The sequence below is a fragment of the Dipodomys merriami genome, unplaced genomic scaffold (assembly GCF_024711535.1).
Source record: "Dipodomys merriami isolate MVZ:Mamm:240054 unplaced genomic scaffold, mDipMer1.0.p SCAF_622, whole genome shotgun sequence".
NCBI classification, from domain to species: Eukaryota; Metazoa; Chordata; class Mammalia; order Rodentia; family Heteromyidae; genus Dipodomys; species Dipodomys merriami.
In genome coordinates, this window is record NW_027206205.1 from 103,845 (window position 1) to 123,551 (window position 19,707).

Sequence of the window (19,707 nt, forward strand, 5' to 3'; positions counted from 1 at the left end):
TGAAAGCAGGGGTTATACTGTGGGGGAGGGACATACAAAGCAACAAAGAAATAATCTTATAAACGCATTAGAAACAAATGCATGAAAGAAAAAAACACATTTGAATACATATCTTAGAGTTCATTTTCCTAACATCACCTGATCTGACCTTTTCTGCTTGACTCAGACATATACTAGATATTGCAAATAAGGGAAACCATGGGACCTATGTTTCTTTTTGGGCTTCGCTTACTTCACTTAATATAATTTTTTCCAAGTCTTTCAACTTCCTAACAAATGGGGCAATGTCATTCTTTCTGATGGAGTCATAGAATTCCATTGTGTATATATACCACATTTTCTTGACCCATTCATCTACTGAGGGGCATCTGGGTTGGTTCCATAACTTAGCTATAGTAAATAGTGCTCCAATAAACATAGTCGTGCTGGTGGTCTTGTTTGTATACTTTTGGGTAAATGCCCAAAAGTGTGATTGCTGGGTCATATGGGAGCTCTATGTGGAGTCTTTTGACGAACCTCCATACTACTTTCCAAAGTGGTTGAACAACTTTACATGACCACCAACAATGCAGTAAGGTTCCCTTCTGTCCACATCCCCTCCAGCATCTGTTGTTTTTAGAGTTCTTGATTTCAGCCATTCTAACTGGAGTGAGGTGGTATCTCAATGTTGTTTTGATTTGCATTTCTTTTATGGCAAGAGAGGTTGAGCATTTCTTCAAGTGTTGATTGGCCATCCTTCTTTCCTCTTCAGAGAAGTTTCTCTTTAAGTCTTTAGCCCACTTAGTTATTGGGCAGTTGTTTCTTTGAGGATTTGTTGTCGGGGGATTTAATTTTTTGAGTTCTAAGTATATATTAGATATGAGACCCTTGTCCATTGTATGGGTAATGAAGATCTCCCAATCCGTAGGCTTTCTATTGATCTTGCTAGCTATGTCCTTTGCCATGCAGAAGCTCTCTAACTTCATGCAATCTCATTTGTCCAACCTTTCTTTGATTTGTTGTGTTTCTGGGTCTCTATTAAAAAATTTTCAGCCTCATGATCTTGTATTTAAAGAATCCCATAGACTCCACTCCCAAATTACTCAAGCTGATTCAAAACTTTGGCAAAGTAGCAGGTTATAAAATTAACCCCCAAAATCAATGGCTTTTCTATATGCCAACAATGAGAAAAGTGTGGCTGAAATTAGGAAAGCAACTCCATTTGTAATAGCCCCACAAAAAATAAAATACCTAGGAATTAACTTAACCAAAGAAGTAAAGGACCTCTATGATGAAAACTTTAAAATCTTGAAAAAGGAAATCAACACAGAACTTAAAAAATGGCAAAACCTCCCATGCTCCTGGATTGGCAAGATTAACATCGTGAAAATGGCAATACTTCCCAAGGCTATCTACAAATTCAACGCGATACCTATCAAAATTCCACCCTCATTCTTCAAGGAAATAGAAGAGGCAATCCAAAAATTCATATGGAACAATAAAAGACCCCGAATAGCAAAAACGCGCCTCAACGGAAAGAACACTGCTGGAGGAATATCAATACCAAATTTCAAACTCTACTATAAAGCCATAGTAATCAAAACAGCTTGGTATTGGCATAAGAACAGACCTCAGGACCAATGGAATAGAATTGAAAACCCAGAAATGAACCTACAGACCTATAGCCATCTAATCTTCGATAAGGAAGCTAAAACAATAGAATGGAAGAAAGACAGCCTCTTCAGTAAATGGTGCTGGCAAAATTGGTTAACTACATGTAGAAAACTAAAGCTAGATCCTTATATATCACCCTGCACCAGAATCAACTCCAAATGGATCAAAGACCTTGAACTCAAAGCAGACACTCTGAAAACATTACAGGATGGAATAGGAGAAACCCTAGGTCTCCTTGGCTCAGGCCGAAATTTTCTGAATAGAGATCCGGAAGCACAACAAATCAAAGAAAGGTTAGACAAATGGGATTGCATAAGATTGCAGAGCTTCTGCAGGGCAAATGACATAGCTGGCAAGATCAATAGAAAGCCCACCGATTGGGAGAAGATCTTTACTAGCCATACAACAGACAAGGGTCTCATATCTAAAATATACTTGGAACTCAAAAAATTAAACCACCCAACAACAAATCCTCAAAGAAACAACTGCCCAATAAATAAGTGGGCGAAATACTTAAAGAGAAGCTTCTCTGAAGAAGAAAGAAGGATAGCCAATAGACACATGAAGAAATGTTCAACATCCCTAGCAATAAAAGAAATGCAAATCAAAACAACATTGAGATATCACCTCACTCCAGTTAGAACAGCAAAAATCAAGAACTCTAACAACAACAGATGCTGGAGGGGATGTGGACAGAAAGGAATCTTACTTCATTGTTGGTGGGAATGTAAACTTGTTCAACCACTTTGGAAAGCAGTATGGAGGTTCCTCAAAAGACTTCACATAGATCTCCCCTATGATCCAGCAATCCCACTTTTGGGCATTTACCCAAATGTTTACAAACAAGACCACACTAAAGCTACCAGCACAACTATGTTTATTGCAGCATTATTTACCATAGCTAAGATATGGAACCAACCCAGATGCCCCTCAGTAGATGAATGGATCAAGAAAATGTGGTATATATACACAGTGGAATTCTATGCCTCCATCAGAAAGAATGACATTTCCCCATTTGTTAGGAAATGGAAAGGTTTGGAAAAAATTATATTAAGTGAAGTAAGCCAGGCCCAAAGAAGCATAGTTCCCATGGTTTCCCTTATTTGCAATATATAGTATAGGTATGAGTCAAGTGGAAAAGGTCAGATAATGTGATGTTAGGAAAATGAACCCTTAAATATGTATTTTAATGTTTTCGTTTCTTTCATGCATGTGTTTCTAACGCATTTATAAGATTATTTCTTTGTTGCTTTGTATGTCCCTCCCCCACAGTGTAATCCCCGCTTTCACTATATTTGATGTCAGTATAACATGTTGAGGAGATGGGGACAAACAAGTTGTTTAAGGATTCAGGTGGACCTGTTGCAACAATGAGAAGTACAAAATGTCATGTCAAAACCAGCTTTACAATGTCGGTGTGGGGGGGAGGGGGTATAATTGGGTGGGGGGAGGGGAGAGGCGGGGAAGGGAGGTGAAGGGTAAACAAAGGAGGAGGCTGCAATGCTTGGTAAGAAATGTATGCATCATCCTGCCCATGTAATTGTAGCCCCTCTGTACAGTATGTTCTCAAATAAATAAAATAAAATTAAAAAAAAAAATTTCAGCCTGTGCCAAGGAGACCTAGCGTTTCTCCTATTGCATCCTGTAATGTTTTCAGAGTGTCTGCTTTGAATCGAGGTCTTTGATCCATTTGGAGTTGATTCTGGTGCAAGGTGATATGGCCCCCATAAACAGGCAGGAATTGCAATCCTAATATCAGATAAAATAGACTTCAAATTAAAATTCGTGAGAAGAGACAAAGAATGTCACTACATACTAATTGAGGGATCTCTCCTTCAGGAGGATATTACAATTCTAAATATCTATTCACCAAACAACGGAGCACCCAAATTTATCCAAGAAACACTACTTTCCTTCAAATCCTACATAGATCCAAAGACATTAATTGTTGGGGATTTTAACACACCACTTTCCCAACTAGATAGATCAACTCAGCAAAAACTCAACAAAGAAACCGCAGATCTAAACAACTGCAAAGATCAACTAGATTTAACAGACATCTGCCGAAAATTTCACCCAGCAGCATAAGAATATGTCGCGACCACCTCGACCAGCAAGGAAGACGCGACCCGGGATTCTTCTCAATGTGGTTTATTCAGGACCTTTTACAACATCTTCTCTCCTGCTTCTTCTGCCCGCTTCTTCCTGCTTCTCTGTCCCCCCCCCCCCCCGCCCCCGCGCTCTGGTTATAAGTCTCCTGGATGGCCAATCCTGAAGCACCACTTGGCATATACCCATAGGGTCGCAAACACGGAAGCAAACTAGGAACCAAGTCATAGCCATATAAGGAGTTGTTTTTACAGAGAGCACTTGTCACTGGGAAGACAGAAGGCGGGAGCCAGCGCCATCTTACCAAGGAGCTACAATGTTGCTTTTGTGGCCACGCCTTACTGCCTGGCTGTCTTTGGTCGTGGCTCCCGCAGCTCTCCACAAGAATACACGTTTTTCTCAACAGCACATGGAACATTTTCTAAAATAGACCACATTTTAGGCCACAAAGCAAACTTGTCCAAATTCAGAAACCTTGCATTCTCTCTGACCACAAGGGAATAAAATTAGAACTCAACACCAGATTTTCTAATTTTTAAGTTAAAGAATCTTTAAAAAACCGTTAAAAACAATGTGAAGATTCCTTAAAATTTTTGGTAATGTCCAAACCTCATAACCTTTTGAATTTTAAACTTAAACTCACCCATTGTTACAGCATGCTGACAACTCTTACCTTGAACATGTTCATAAACACATACAAAACACTCACACAGATCTTAAAGCACACAAAAAATCAAAATCAGTTGTACGTACATTTTCTAAAGTTTTTAAAAAAATTTTAAGACAATATTTCTTTTAAACGAAGTACCTTTGTTGAGCTTCATTTTTCCAGGGCTTGCTTGTTTAGCAAGGTATTTCACTAATCAGTCTTTTGAATCCCTTCTGTTGGAGGAGGGCTGGGTGAGGGGGTCACCTGAAACTGAACGGGCCTGATTTTTACCCAATTTTGACAAAAGCACTTTACAAATTGTTAAGCTGTCTGGAGCAGCTGAAAGTCCAGACCAGGCTCACTGCTATCTACACCCTAACCTCTCCAGCAGCCTCCACCAGGAGAAGGTGCACCTGAGGCTTGTCCATGCCCCTCCTCTTGGCTGCTGTAACAAAAGAAGGGGGGAGGGAGACTTAGCAGATCTGTGACCAAGCCCAGCCAGAGGCTGAGACTTTTATTCCCCCAGAGATGTTCAAATAAATATCAAAAACACTGATAAACACAAAAACCAAGGATTCACATTTAAAACTGGTACCAATTCTAAAACGGAACTAGACAAAACAACAACCAAAGGCTGAGTTGGGGACTAATGGGCCCCCAGAAATCTGTGCTGTTCTCAAGCTGAATCCAGAGTTTGCTGAGTGAGCCTGCCACTCTCACCCAGAACTTCCCTACCTCAGAAAACATAGAACAGAAAACACACCAAAGTAAACAAGACAGACAAGTGGCCACAAAGACGAAATCAGGTCTCAGTGAATGGGGCAACATCTCAACACCACTCACTTACCAGGGGACTCGGACCCCCTCTACTCACCTCGGGAGGATTTTTCTTTTAGATTCCTGCAAACATTGACCCAGGAGCCTTCCAAGGCAGAGGAGAATTCCCAGTCATCTTGGGGCAAGGGAAAGAAGTTCCTAGTGGCTGTCCCCTCAGACTGACAGGTTCTCCCCCGTACTCAGACCCCCTGGGCTAAGGCCCGAGGCTAAGATCTTGCTGGTGCCACTTGCAGGTGGTCAGTGGCAGTTTCATAAAAAAAGAAGGAGCTACAGAGAAACAGATATTAAGGGGGTGTTAGCCAGTCTCCTCTGAGCCCTTGCATCAGGATGAATCTGGGAGGAGAAACATTCCAAGAATTCCAAAAGACACACAGACAAAACACTGAACCCTGAGACAAGACATGTTCACAGCATGTGCATTGTAGACTGTCAATCAGAATGTGCTGGACTACAAATGGGCCCAAATGTCCACACTAGTGGACAGTCTACCCTGTACACTATCAGTCAGAAAGTGCCGGACCCCGCACTAGTGGATAGCCTACCCTGTAAATTATCAGTCAGAAAGTGCCAGACTCAAGCTTCTGCACTAGTGGATAGTTTACCCCCCAGGAGATCTGAGGGACAACTCCCACCGGCCCCGTTGGCTGTCTTATAGCACGTCCGCCAAGACCTCTTGCCAACCCCAATACAGAACCTGCAGGGAACTCAAATACCAGATGATTTCAGAATGGCAATGCCTCTACTTACTTGCCGGGCTTCTCATGACTCCTTGGTTAAGGCGTCTGGGTGGGCTTTGGGGGGATTCCCGGCCAATGCACCAAATGTAAAACTGAATTTGGAAATCCTTACCCAAAAGACCACCAGAGACCATCAACAATGTAAAAGCAAAGGAGTCTTTATTGCAAGCTGGAACTTGGTCCCCCCACAGCCCATGACGCTGAGAGGCCCCAAGACCAGGGTTATAGTACTTTTTATACAATTTTTAGGGAAGGCAGGGACTTTGTATACATCATAGCATCTTACAACAAATTATAACACATCGCGGGGAAACTCTTAATACAATTTTATAGTATGATTGGCGCACTACAAAGCAGAAACAGGTTGTTGGTTAGATCAGAGGGTTGAAGTACTTTAAACTGGTTGGCTTGCACCACAGGGAGTCTCAAGGACACACTTGCTAAACTGCAGGGTTCCTTTTTTAAACAAACACCATCTGTGGCCTAACTGCGGGGGTCACCATGCCCTCCAGCACCTGCCTGCCTGCGGTTTCCCCAAGGATAGTTTATGTTCCTAGTTGCCAAGGAATTGCTTCTTCTGTTCATTCCCAGGCTGGGCTCATGGTCAGCTGCATAACTCATACTTCAGAAGATGACATCTAGCTCAAGATGGAGTCACTCAGGCCTCAAGCTCCTCAACAGCCTCTTCAAAAAATTGTGCTGGTAGAATTGGCTGTACACAGAAAACTGTAGTTATATCCTTATATATCCCCCTGCACCAGAATCAATTCCAAATGGATCGAAGACCTCATTGTAAGTCCAGATTCCTTGAAAATGTTATAGGAAGCGTTAGGGGAAACACGAGGGCCCCTTGGCATAGGTCAAAACTTCCAAAGATAGCGAAGCACAACAAATCAAAGTAAGTCTGGATAAATGGGATTACATCAAACCAAACCAATCAGTTGTCAGACTCAAAAGCCATGGAGAAGAGATAGTGTAGCACAGATTTATTAAGGAGCAAATCTACAGATGAGAGCCTCAGCCAATGCTAAACACTTACTACCTTTTCTACCTAGGTTATTTATAGTAGATTTACATGTATATAAGAGTTTTCTGGTGGGGATTAGAAAGAAAACAACTAATGCTAAGACATAGATAGCATGTGAAATGAGTTTTAGCTGGAGAAAGGGAGGGATTAAGGCAGTGGGGTCTATAGCTCAAAGTCTTGGCTTGGTGCCAGCTAAGAAGGGCGTAAAGCAGGAGTTGTTATAAACAAAAGCACTGGTCTGAAGCCTCAAAATAAGGACCCTTGTCTATGTGAATCAAACAGTCTCTAACATGAGGTTTTATTTAAATTAACAAGCACAAGTTTAGATTTTTGCAGAGTGGGATGGTGTATAGTCACAGGCAATGTCTGCTATGTCAGGTAATCCAATCTACACTTTCACATGTTACCCAATAGCCAGGTTTCAACAGAAATAGATACAATGAGATTGTACAAATGAGACTTTGATTTTTCCCTCTCATGAAACAAAATTCTGTCAAATGCTTTCTGTCCTCCAGATGTTAACACAACATTTCTCATTATCTTTTCTACTATTTTGTTTTCATTATTGATGTTCACAATACTTTTTATTGTTGTCTTCTGTGTATATGCAATTTTTAGGGCTTGAACTCTATGTTTAATGGTCTCCATTGTATTTTTTGCTCATGGGTGATGACACTATTCCTTAAGCCACATCTTTACCTTCTCCTTCTTGCTGGATAATTGGAGATAAGTTTTCACATTATTTTTGTATTTTTTATTTTTTTATTGTGAAAATATTGTACAGAAGGGTTAAAATTACATGGGCAAGATAATGAGTGCGTTTATAATCAAGAACTCTAATGACAACAAATGCTGGAGGGGATGTGGACAGAAGAGAACTATACTGCATTGTTGGTGGGAGTGTAAACTTGTTCAACCACTTTGGAAAACAGTATGGAGGTTCCTCAAAAGACTCCACATGGAGCTCCCCTGTTTCCCAGCAATCCCACTTTTGGGCATTTACCGAAATGATCACAAACAAGACCACACTAAAGCTACCAGCACAACTATGTTTATTGCAGCATTATTCACCATAGCTAAGATATGGAACCAACCCAGATGCCCCTCAGTAGATGAATGGATCAAGAAAATTGGTATATATACACAATGGAATTCTATGCCTCCATCAGAAAGAATGACATTTCCCCATTTGTTAGGAAATGGAAAGGTTTGGAAAAAATTATATTAAGTGAAGTAAGCCAGGCCCAAAGAAGCATAGGTCCCATGGTTTCCCTTATTTGCAATATCTAGTATATGTCTGAGTCAAGTTTTCAAATTTTGTCTGGTTAGACTGACATTGAAACAAAATCTTCAGTTCTTAGCCTCCTGAGTTTCTAGGATTCTACACATGAGCCTCTAACACCAAGCTTTGCTATACTGTTATTTTAATTATGTGGTAGAAGAAAGTGGAAGTATATTTTTGTTGTGTGCAATCTTCAAATACAAGTTTGAATCAACTGTTATCAATTTTAACTGTTAAATCAATGAATATTACACATTCCCACAGAAATATAATTGAAAAAGGGCATAATTGTTTTGATAAAACAAGTAATGGAACCATTTTTTTCACTTTACAATTCATGTTTTATATAACCTTAATTAGCGGACTTCCATGACTAAAAGTAAATATATTAATTGTATACCACAAGAAGCAAAGTGATTATAGTTAAGAATATATATTTCATCACAGTGAAAAGATAAGGGTTGAGCAGTCTCATTAAAAAGAAATGTTACACACAGAAACTAATGGATATGATATAGCTTGATAATTGCACAAGATATAAATGAATGGGATTACCACACCATACCTCATAAATGTGCAAAATATAATTATGTAGGTAGGTGCCAGTGGTTCATATTTGTAATCCTAGCTAGTAAGGAGTCTGAGAGCTGAGAATCATGATTCAAAGCCAGCCTACGCAGGAAAGTCCGTGAGACTCTTATCTCCAGTGAGCCACCAGAAAACTGGCAGTGGTTCAAATGGTAGAGCACTAGTCCTGAGGTGAAGAGCTGAAGGACAACGTCCAGGCCCAGATTTCAAACCCCACAACTGACAAAAATTAAAAATAAACAAATATTTTGACATAAAATTTAAAATATATATGCTAAAACTTTTTAAATCCTCACTAGATATAATAGTTTATATAAATGTAAAGAACTGTTTTCTGGTTTTAGTTGAACCATGCCTGTAAAAGCAAAATGTCTTCTGAGCTTTTCAGTCTTTTTTTTTTTTAATTGTGAGAATACCATACAGAGGAGTTACAATTACATGGGCAAGAAAACTGGTACATTTCTTTTTTTTTTTTTTTTTTTTTTGATCCGGTCATGGGGCCTGAACTCTGGGCCTGGGTGCTGTCCCTCAGCTCTTCAGCTCAAGGTTAGCGCTCTACCACCTGAGCCGTAGCACCACTTCCGGCTTTTTTATTTTATTTTATTTATTTAAATTTTTTTATTGTAAAGATACTATACAGAGGGTTACAGTTACATGAGTGAGGTAATGAGTACACTTCCACTTCCTCTTGAACATTGTTACCCCCTCCATTGTTTTCCCCCTACCATCCCCTCCCGCCCTCCCTTCCCCAAGGTTCTTTTTTTTTTTTTTTTGATTGTGATTAAGTGATTACTTAATTTCCGGAAATTCACAGTATTGTGGAATAATGATGCTCATTTAAAGTCACAAGTTCATTCTAACTTTCCTGGGGCAAATTGTCTATCACAGTCTATAATATATAACGGTGCTCATATGTTATATACCATATATGTGATCAGCAGCATGGGGATATTTAGTAGTGGTTCAACCAGATGAGTGGGAGTTCTTTGTTTCTTAAGTCCTATTAGTTTTGTCATATCACCTAACATTTTGGATTCATCATCCACTTATCAGGGAAACCATGTACTGTTTGTCTCTTCGTTCTTGGCTTACCTCGCTCAACATGATTCCTTCTAGCTCCATCCATTTCCCTGCAAATGCCATTATTTTGTCATTTCTAATGGCTGCATAATATTCCATTGTGTATAGATACCACAATTTTTGGATCCATTCATCTGTGGTGGGGCATCTAGGTTGTTTCCATATCCTAGCTATTGCGAACAGTACTGCAATAAACATGGAGGTGCACGTGTCCTTGTATATTGGTTCCTGTTGTTCAGGGTAGATGCCTAGAAGTGGTATGACTGGGTCTTAAGGGAGGTCAATCTTTAGCTTTCTAAGGACCCTCCAGACTGCTTTCCAAAGTGGTTGTATGAGTGTACATTCCCACCAGCAGTGTAATAGCGTTCCTCGTTCTCCACATCCCCTCCAGCATTTGTCATTGGCTGATTTGTGGATGTGGGACATTCTGACTGGGGTAAGGTGGTATCTCAGGGTTGTCTTTATTTGCATTTCCTTCACCACCAGGGATGATGAACATTTCCTCATGTGTTTCTTTGCCATTTTTATTTCTTCATTTGAGAAGTCCCTCTTTAGTTCCCTTGCCCATTTAGTAATTGGTTTGTTGGGTTTGGGAGGGATTAGTTTCTTGAGTTCCCTGTATATACAAGATGTTAACCCCTTGTCTGATATATTGCTGGTAAATATTTTTTCCCAATTAGTTGGTTGTCTTTCTAGCTTGGTTGCGATAGCTTTATCTGTGCAGAAGCTTTTTATTTTAAGGTAGTCCCATTTGTCGAGTCTCTCTCCAATTTGTTGTGACCCTGGGACTCTGTTCAGGAAGTTCCTTAGTGTGCCTATTAGTTCAAGTGTCTCTCCTACTCTGTCCTGCAGTAGTTTCAGAGATTCAGGTTTAATGTTAAGGTCTTTAATCCATTTTGAGTTGATGTTGGTGCATGGTGATAGGCTGGGGTCCACTTTTAGTTTTCTGCATGTGGCTGCCCAGTTTTCCCAGCACCAGCGGTTGAAGAGGCTGTGTTTCTTCCATTGTATGTCTTTGGCTCCTTTGTCGAATATCAGCTGGCTGCAGGCCTGTGGATTTATTTCTGGATCTTCTATTCTGTTCCATTGGTCTTCGGGTCTGTTTTTGTGCCAGTACCATGCTGTCTTTGTTATTATAGCTCTGTAGTAGAGTTTGAAGTTCGGCATGGATAGCCCTCCCATATTGTCTTTATCCCCTAGAATTGTTTTGGCTATTCTAGGTCTTTTGTTGTTCCATATGAATTTTTGGACTGTTTTCTGTATTTCAGTGATGTACGTCATTGGGATTTTAATAGGAATTGCGTTGAATTTGTATATTAGTTTTGGAAGTATTACAATCTTTACTATATTAAGTCGGCCTATCCAGGAGCATGGGAGGTCTTTCCATTTCCTAGTGTCTTCTGCAATTTCTTTCTTTAACTTTTTATAGTTCTCATTAAATAGTTCTTTTACATCTTTGGTTAGGTTAATTCCTAAATATTTTATTTTTCGGGAGGTTATTGTGAATGGGGTTGCTCCCTTTATTTCCCTCTCTTCCTGTACATTATCAGTGTATAGGAAGGCAACTGATTTTTGTGGGTTTATTTTGTATCCTGCTATTTTGCCGAAGTGATTTATGATTTCTAAGAGTTTGGGGATGGAGTTTTTGGGATCGTGGAGGTATAGTATCATGTCGCCTGCAAAAAGGGATAGTTTAACTTCTTCTTTCCCTATGCGGATCCCTTTAATGTCTTTTTCTTGCCTTATTGCCCTGGCTAAGGGTTCTAGGACTATATTGAAGAGGAGTGGAGACAGTGGGCATCCTTGCCTTGTTCCTGATTTTAGGAGAATTGGTTGTAGCTTTTCCCCATTAAGTATAATATTGGCTATTTGTCTGTCATAAATGGCTTTTATTGTATTTAGAAATGTTCCTTCTATTCCTATTTTCTCCAGAGCTTTTTGCATGAATGAATGTTGAATTTTGTCAAAGGCCTTTTCTGCATCTGTGGCGATAATCATGTGATTCTTGACCTTGGCTCTGTTGATATGTTGGATTACATTTATTGACTTACGTATGTTAAACCATCCCTGTGTCTCTGGGATGAAGCCTACCTGGTCATAGTGAATTATTTTTTTTTATGTGTTTCTGGATTCTGTTACCTAGAATCTTGTTAAGGATCTTTGCATCTGTGTTCATCAAGGAGATTGGCCTGTAATTCTCCTTTTTGGTTGGGTCTTTGCCTGGTTTGGGGATGAGTGTGATATTGGCTTCGTAGAATGAGTTTGGGATAGCTCCTTCCTTCTCTGTTTCTCTGAAGAGCTTGAGGAGTATGGGTATTAGTTCTTGTCTTATAGAATTCTGCTGTGAATCCATCTGGTCCTGGGCTTTTTTTTGTTGGAAGACTTTTGATAGCTTCCTGTATCTCATTATAGGATATTGGCTTATTTAATTGGTTAACTTCTTCTTTGCTCAGTTTGGGCAACTTGTATTTCTCTAAAAATGCATCCATTTCTGCCCGATTTTCTTCCTTTAGAGAGTATAGCTTTTGAAAGTAGTCTGTTAGAATTGTTTGGATATCTTGGGTACGTGTGGTGATGTTTCCCGTGCCATCCCTAATCCTATTAATATGGGTTTCCTCTCTTCTTTGTTTAATCAATCTAGCCAATGGGCCATCAATTTTGTTTATTTTTTCAAAGAACCAGCTTTTTGTATGGTTTGTTTTGGTTATGGTTTTCTGATTTTCTAATTGGTTAATCTCTGCTTTTAATTTGGTTATCTGGCTTCTTCTAGTAGCTTTGGGTCCCATTTTTTCCTGTTTTTCTAGCTGTTTTAATTGCAACATGAGATTATTTACTTGGTCTGTCTCCATTCTCTTGATGTGGGCACTGAGGGCAATAAATTTGCCCCTCAGGACTGCTTTTGCTGTGTCCCACAAGTTTCTTTGTGAGGTGTTTTCATTTTCATTGAGTTGTAGGAAATGCTTTATTTCTTTTCTGATCTCTTCTGTTATCCAGGCATTGTTAAGGAGTGTGCTGTTCAATTTCCATGTATTGGAGAAATTTCTGCGGTATGCTTTGTTATTGAGAGCTAGCTTGATTCCACTGTGGTCAGATAGGATACAGGGGATTATGTCGATCCCTTTGTATTTGCTTAAGTTCCTTGCATGAACTATGATATGGTCTATTTTGGAGAAAGTTCCGTGAGCTGCTGAGAAGAATGTGTACTGTGTTGTTTTAGGGTGAAATACTCTGTAGATGTCAGTTAATTCCGCTTGGAGTATGGCCTCTCTTCATTCGGTGGCTTCTTTGCCAATCCTCTGTTTGTTAGACCTGTCCTTTGGTGAGAGTGGTGTGTTAAAGTCTCCTAGTATTATCGTATTGGGATCTATTTTATTCTGTAAGTTTGAGAGCATTTGTTTGACATATCTGGGTGCACCAATATTTGGGGCATATAAGTTGATGATGGTTATATCCTCCTCTTGGATTGTTCCCTTTATTAATATGTAGTGTCTGTCCTTGTCTTTCTGTACTGATTTTAATGAAAAGTTTATTTTGTCAGATATCAGGATAGCTACACCTGCTTTCTTACTGGGGGCGTTTGATTGGTAGATCCTTTTCCACCCCTTCACTCTGAGTTTGTTTGTATGTTTGGCTGAGAGGTGGGTCTCCTGAAGGCAACAGATGGATGGTTCTTGTTTTCTTATCCAGTCCTCAGTTCGTTTTCTTTTAATTGGCGAATTCAGCCCATTTATATTAAGAGAAAGTATAGAGAGATGCATTGTTGTCCCTGCCATTCCGTTTTCCTAAGTTTTTCTTCTTTCCTTTCCTCCTGTGCTTGCTCAGTTAGACTTTGAGTAACGCCTGTTTGGGGCAGGCCCCAGTTCCTGGCTGCTTTCTTCAGGTTGTGTCCCCCCTCTTAGAATTCTTTGTAATGCTGGCTTAATGTTTATGTATTCATTTAGTTTTTCTTTGCTATTAAAAGTTTTCAGTTCTCCATCAAATGTGAATGCTAGCTTTGCCGGGTAGATCAGTCTGGGTTGGCAGTTATGGGCTCTCAGGGCTCGTATGGTGCTTTCCCAGGCTTTTCTTGCATTCATTGTTTGTGTGGAGAGATCTGCAGTAATTCTTATTTTTTTCCCATTGTAGTATAGCTCCTTCTTCATTTTTGCTGCATGCAGGATTGTTTCCTTATTATTCAGATCTATCATTTTTACTATAATGTGTCTAGAAGTGTTTCTCCTGGGGTCTTGCTTGTTGGGTGTTCGATAAGCTTTTGTGATGTAGTTAAGATGGTCGTTTTTGAGGTGGGGAAAATTTTCATTGATTATATTGTTAAACAGGTGTTGCATTCCCTAGCTCTGGAATTACTCACCTTCGTCCACTCCAATTATGCGAAGGTTAAATTTTTTAGCATTATCTGCTTGCTCTTGAATATCCCTTTGGTTTAATTTGAGTGATTTTTCCATATCTGTCACTTTTTGGTCCAGTTGGTGTATTCTGTCTTCTGTATCTGACACTCTACCTTCCATTTCATTCACTCTGTTGACAGTGGCTTCTATTGTGGTTTGCATGGAGGAAATGGATCCCTTTCTGGATTCAATGTTGGTTCTCAGAGTACTGATCTCACCTCTCAATGAGGTATGCATTACCTCTAATTTGGCGTTTATCTCACTTCTTACTGAGGTTTGTGCAGCTTCTATTTTTGCATGCATCTCTTGTTTGATACCCTGTATCTCTTTGGATAGTTCATCCTTGTGCTCTTTCAATTTCTGATCAATTTCTCGCTTTATTTCTTGAGTCATTGCCTCCAGCAACCCTTGGAAGTAGCCTTTGTCTTCCATTCCTGCTTTGCTCCCACTGGGGCTCTCCCCTGTGTGGCTGCTGGCTTTTGAGGTGAGCTTGCTGTCCTGGGTGATAGTAAACCTTGTGATTTTTCTCTGTGATTTTCGCATGGAGGTTCAGGAGACTGCTCTTCAATTTTGTTTTGGTGTGTCTGTCTTTGCTTGGTTGCTGATTCTGTATTGGTAGAGAGAGTCTGTGCCTGATCTGGGTCCTGTTGGGAGCCTATTTCTAGCTGCTATTCTGACTTACTTAGGATTCTCAGCTCTCTGCTGTAGATTGCTGGCAGTTCCCGCCTTTGGAAGGGTTGAGCAGCCTAGACTGCTTGTGTTGGCTCCTACGGGTGCTCTTGTGAAGAACAGATGCTCTGGATGCATTCTCCCAAATGGTGGAGTCTGCTATGGGCTCCTGATGTGTTTTTGTTTATTTGTTTTGGGCTGGTTGTGGGCTTGAACTCTAGGTTTGGGTGCTGTCCCTCAGCTTTTCAGCTCAAGGCTGGCACCCTACCGTTTGAGTCACAGCACCACTTCTGACCCTTTTTGCTTTTGTGATGCTGAGGAATCAGATCCAGGGCCTCATACATCCAAGACTATCACTCTATTGCTGAGCTGCCTTAACAGTCTGAGCTCCTGCTTACTATCAGGTGCTGGCAGCCTGTGTTGCCCAATTCCCAGTCTAGGGTATATGGGTGGAGTTTTGGTGGGGTTTGGGCTTCTCTTGTCCTGGGCCTCCAGGTCTTTTGTTGTCACAGGCGTGCTTCCCGGGGGAGTGTTGTTTCCTGGTTTTCTCCCCTCTGTTGAGGCGTATGCTCAGCTTTTTACTTCAATTGGGAGGAGTTGGTTGTTTTGTTCAGGCGCCGGATCCCCGGGTCTGGTTCCGGCCCCAGCCTGGAGCACGCTTGTTAGGCCTGTGCTGATGTGTATACCACCTAGGTTATGCAGCCTGGAGCGCACTCGTTAGGCCTGTGCTGATGTGTATACCACCTAGGTTATACAGCCTGGGGGACACAGTTCAAATTTCTTCTACTGTTGGTAGTCTTGACCCAGGGGCGCTGTTCCTGGCTTGGGCATTTAAGCTCCCTTCCAGGGGTGCTCTTGCTCTAGCCTGGCCAGCTGAGTGTGCTCCACGGGCTGGTGGAGCTCTCAAACAGTTCCCAGTTTTAGTGGGTCCTGTGGTCCGGGTGCTGGGGTAGGGTGTCTAGGTCAGGTTCTGGGGATTCCCTCCAGCTCTGGTCTCCCTTGAGGGATACACTTCCCCTGTGGGGTACTCACCCTGGAGCTGGTTGTTTCTGTGTGGTGTAGGTCGTCAGTTGTTGTTGCAATCCGGGCTGGGTTGGGCGGTGGTGGCTCTGTGTCATTCTTTTCTGTCTCTGCCTCTGTTGAAGCTGTCGGGTCAAGAGTGTCCATGCTCAGGCAGCTTCTTCTCCGTACCTCTGGGGCCCGAGTGACCCCGCCGGGTCGTTGCGATCGTGATCGGGTGGGTGGGTGGTCTGCAAACAGGACCCTTTGTCGCGCTGCTGGCGCCGAGCGGCTTTGGTGGGATGGAACCTCTCTGCTCGGGTGGAGAGTGCTGGATCGTTGCGATACTCCTGGGGTGGGAAGGTGGCTCAGTGGTAGAGCACTTGCCTTGCATGCCTGAGGCCCTGAGTTCGATTCCTCAGCACCACATAAGCAAAAAGAAAAAAGCTGGCAGTGGTGCTGTGGCTCAAGTGGTAGAGTGCTAGCCTTGAGCTGAAGAGCTGAGGGACAGCGCCTGGCCCAGAGTTCAGGCCCCATGACCGGATCAAAGAAAAAAAAAAGTTGATACTCCTGGAAAAATAAAACCTAAGAATATAAAGGAGACTGGAAAGTTGAGTGTGCATCCAGCCTGGGAAGAACAGTCTCTGAGACACTATCTATAATTAACCAACCAAAAACCTGGATTGGAAGGTTGCCTCAAGTGATGGAATACTAGTCATGAGCAAGATTGTTGAATAAGAGCTTGAGGATTTTGCATACAAACATACACATACACACAGAGACACTTCTATGTGCAAACACACATACACAAATGAAACAACTCTCAGAATGTGCAGAAAAGTTAGAAAACAATAGAAAATATGTCCTGAGTAAGACTAGATCAAATGATAATTTTTACTATGAGAAAGTCCTCAAGTGAACTTTCTTCAAAAATGTTTGAGTATATTACATAAGTAGGGACCAGAGATAGTAAGAAAGTCATGTAATCATTATTAAAGGGATCAGATCCAATGAGGAATGAATCAGAGACCCCTGCAGGTGCATCTGAAAATGTTCATATACTGTGTCAAATATTAGAACATCTTTGAAAATAGTACATAAACAGTCTGAGCAGTCAGTCTAGTGAATAATATCATTGGAGAAGTTCAGAATCGCTAGTCTGTATCTAGATTAAATAAACCAACAAACTATGGCAGGGCAATGTGATACAAGCCTGGAATTCTAGCACTCAGACTAAGACAGGAGATTAGAGAGTGTAATTACATAGTGATACCTTCCCTGGACCAGGTAGTATAATTTTGTCTCAATGAAACATACCAAATAACAAGAAAGGGATTCACAGTTAGAAGTTTGGGATAATTTTGTCATTATGTTTTGAGAAGTCGTTTCCTATTGAAATGTAAGTCATTTATAATCTTCAGTTGTGTTTTTAATACTCTCTTCTTTACAGAATATTCCTAGATGTGAAATGGCTCATGATTTCCCAACCAAAAATTTGAAAAAGTAAGTATCATTCTGTTGGATTCCAAAGAAATCTTGAAGACTTACAAAAGTTTAAACCTGGAGAAATAGCAAAGTTCATCTAATGTAAGACTTTGTAGACTTTGCTAAATTAGAATTTAGATTTAAAATAAATATTTTGGTTTTGTTTGTAATTTCATATTCTATAGAATACTACAAAATTCTTTTTAAGTAGAGGGTTTAATTGACAAATTCACAAATGATTCTGGCATTCTATTTGCCTAAAATATTCTTTCAAACAAGGTATAATTAGAACTTAGTTAATACATAATTCCATCAGTTCATGTATAAAATGATAACGTGAATAATCTGGACAGAGTTGCCGACAAATGGATGATACCAATTTATAAATTTAGAAAAAGCAACTTTTTGAGGCTTTGGTGTAACATGGTGTGAAGAGAGCAAGTGTGTGACATCTTGGTTCTTCTATCTATTTGTAACACAGGAAGCAATTTCCTTAATTATGTGCCTCTGTATACAATGAGAAAAATGCTAGGGTTGGGGTTTGTTTTTATTTTGTTTTTGTTTTTTGTTTTGTCCTAGGGCTTGAACTCTTGGCCTGGCCATTCTCTCTGAGCCTGTTTTTGCTCAAGGCTCATGCCCTACCACTTCAACCTCAGTGTCACTTGTGTCTGGCTTTTCTTGAGCAGTTTATTGGAGAAAAGAATCTAAGGAAACTTCCTGCCTGGGTGGGCTTTGAACCATAATCTTCCGATCTTAGTCTCTGGAATATCTATAATAGATTAAAAATAAATATAAATATTTGCAAGTGTTCTGATTTCAAGAATACTACTGGGGGGGAAATGTTGCAGCAAAGTTTAGTGTAGTGTTCTTTCCACAAGAGGAAGGGCATCACATTAGCAGAAGTGTAGTATTTTTTCACAATAATGATAAGCTAGTCATATTGTAAGTTTAGGGAATATTAACATGCACATTACAAGTTGTAAACTGTTGGGTTAGGATAACTTTATGACATAAAAGTGTGGGATTGTTGGTCATAGAAATAATAGCTTACTCTGATGAACAAATGTTTACTCTTGAGGAATTAATTATTACAGATATTTTATAGTTTTATCCTCTACCAGAATGTGGCTATTTTTTCTGTTGACTTCTCAATATGTACCACCCCATTGGAATTTGCATCTATTGCAGAATTAAGTAACATGCAAACAGGTACTGTTTTGAATGTCTCTGGTACAGAACGTTCAGAATTTGAAAATGAGTAGTTAGTAGTCATAGGAATTTTGAAGAAAATATGTATTTTGTCCTCTTATTCAGTTTTAAAAGTTAGCAGTTTCCATAGAATTAAACTTTTCTGTTTTACTATGGGACAATACTAAAATTATGTTTTTTTCAATATAATGGCAAGTATATTGTGAAAATATTGTATAACATTCAAGTTGATGACCCTCTGAAAAGAAGGGGTAATGAATTCAAATAGATGCCAAATAGTATTCATTTTTTAAAAAGTTAATACACATAGAATAATTTTACTATACCAATACAGTGAAATTATATTTTATGTGCTTATTTTTTTATTTAATTTTATTGTCAAGGTGATGTATTGAAGGAGTTGCAGTAACTGTAAGGTAGTAAATACATAACATGTCGAACTTTTTTACCTCCCCCCTTATTTTTCTCACACTTTTCCTTCACTCCAATACCCCTCACAAGTTGTAATGTAAATTTCCAACATATTGTCTTGTGAGTATTGCTATTGCACTGGTTTGCCCTTTGTCTCATCATTTTGTTGTTCCTCTTCCCTTGACAAATTAAGATAAATGTATATACAATACACAGGGTCCTGAAATCAAATACAACAGGGAATAAAACATAGGGGAAAAACACAAATGAAAAAAAAGAAATCACATTGTACATTAAAAACAACAACCACAAAGAAAAACCTCTGTTTCCATATCTAGGAGTTCATTTTGCTCAGCATGATCTTATATGATCATATATACATAGCTATTGAGCCATTCTGCTCATCTGCTAGGACTATGTTAGACATTTATTACTTATTGCATGAGGGAAACCATGAAATCTGTTTCTTTGTGTCTTGCTTATTTTACTTAGGATTTTTCCAAGTCTTTCCATTTTCTTATGAATTGGAAGCATAGAATTCCACCATATATATATATATATATATATATATATATATATATATA

At 39.9% G+C, this 19,707-nt stretch overlaps 1 long non-coding RNA gene across 1 annotated transcript; it reads right to left on the minus strand.

Annotated features, from left to right (window-relative positions):
* Positions 1 to 4,072: 4,072 nt before the first annotated feature.
* On the minus strand, positions 4,073 to 5,513 carry LOC138815115 (uncharacterized). The gene is made up of 3 exons (XR_011368170.1): positions 5,286 to 5,513; positions 4,571 to 4,856; positions 4,073 to 4,183 (listed from the first exon to the last, which is right to left on the minus strand). It is a non-coding gene; the product is annotated as an uncharacterized lncRNA (long non-coding RNA).
* Positions 5,514 to 19,707: the final 14,194 nt, after the last annotated feature.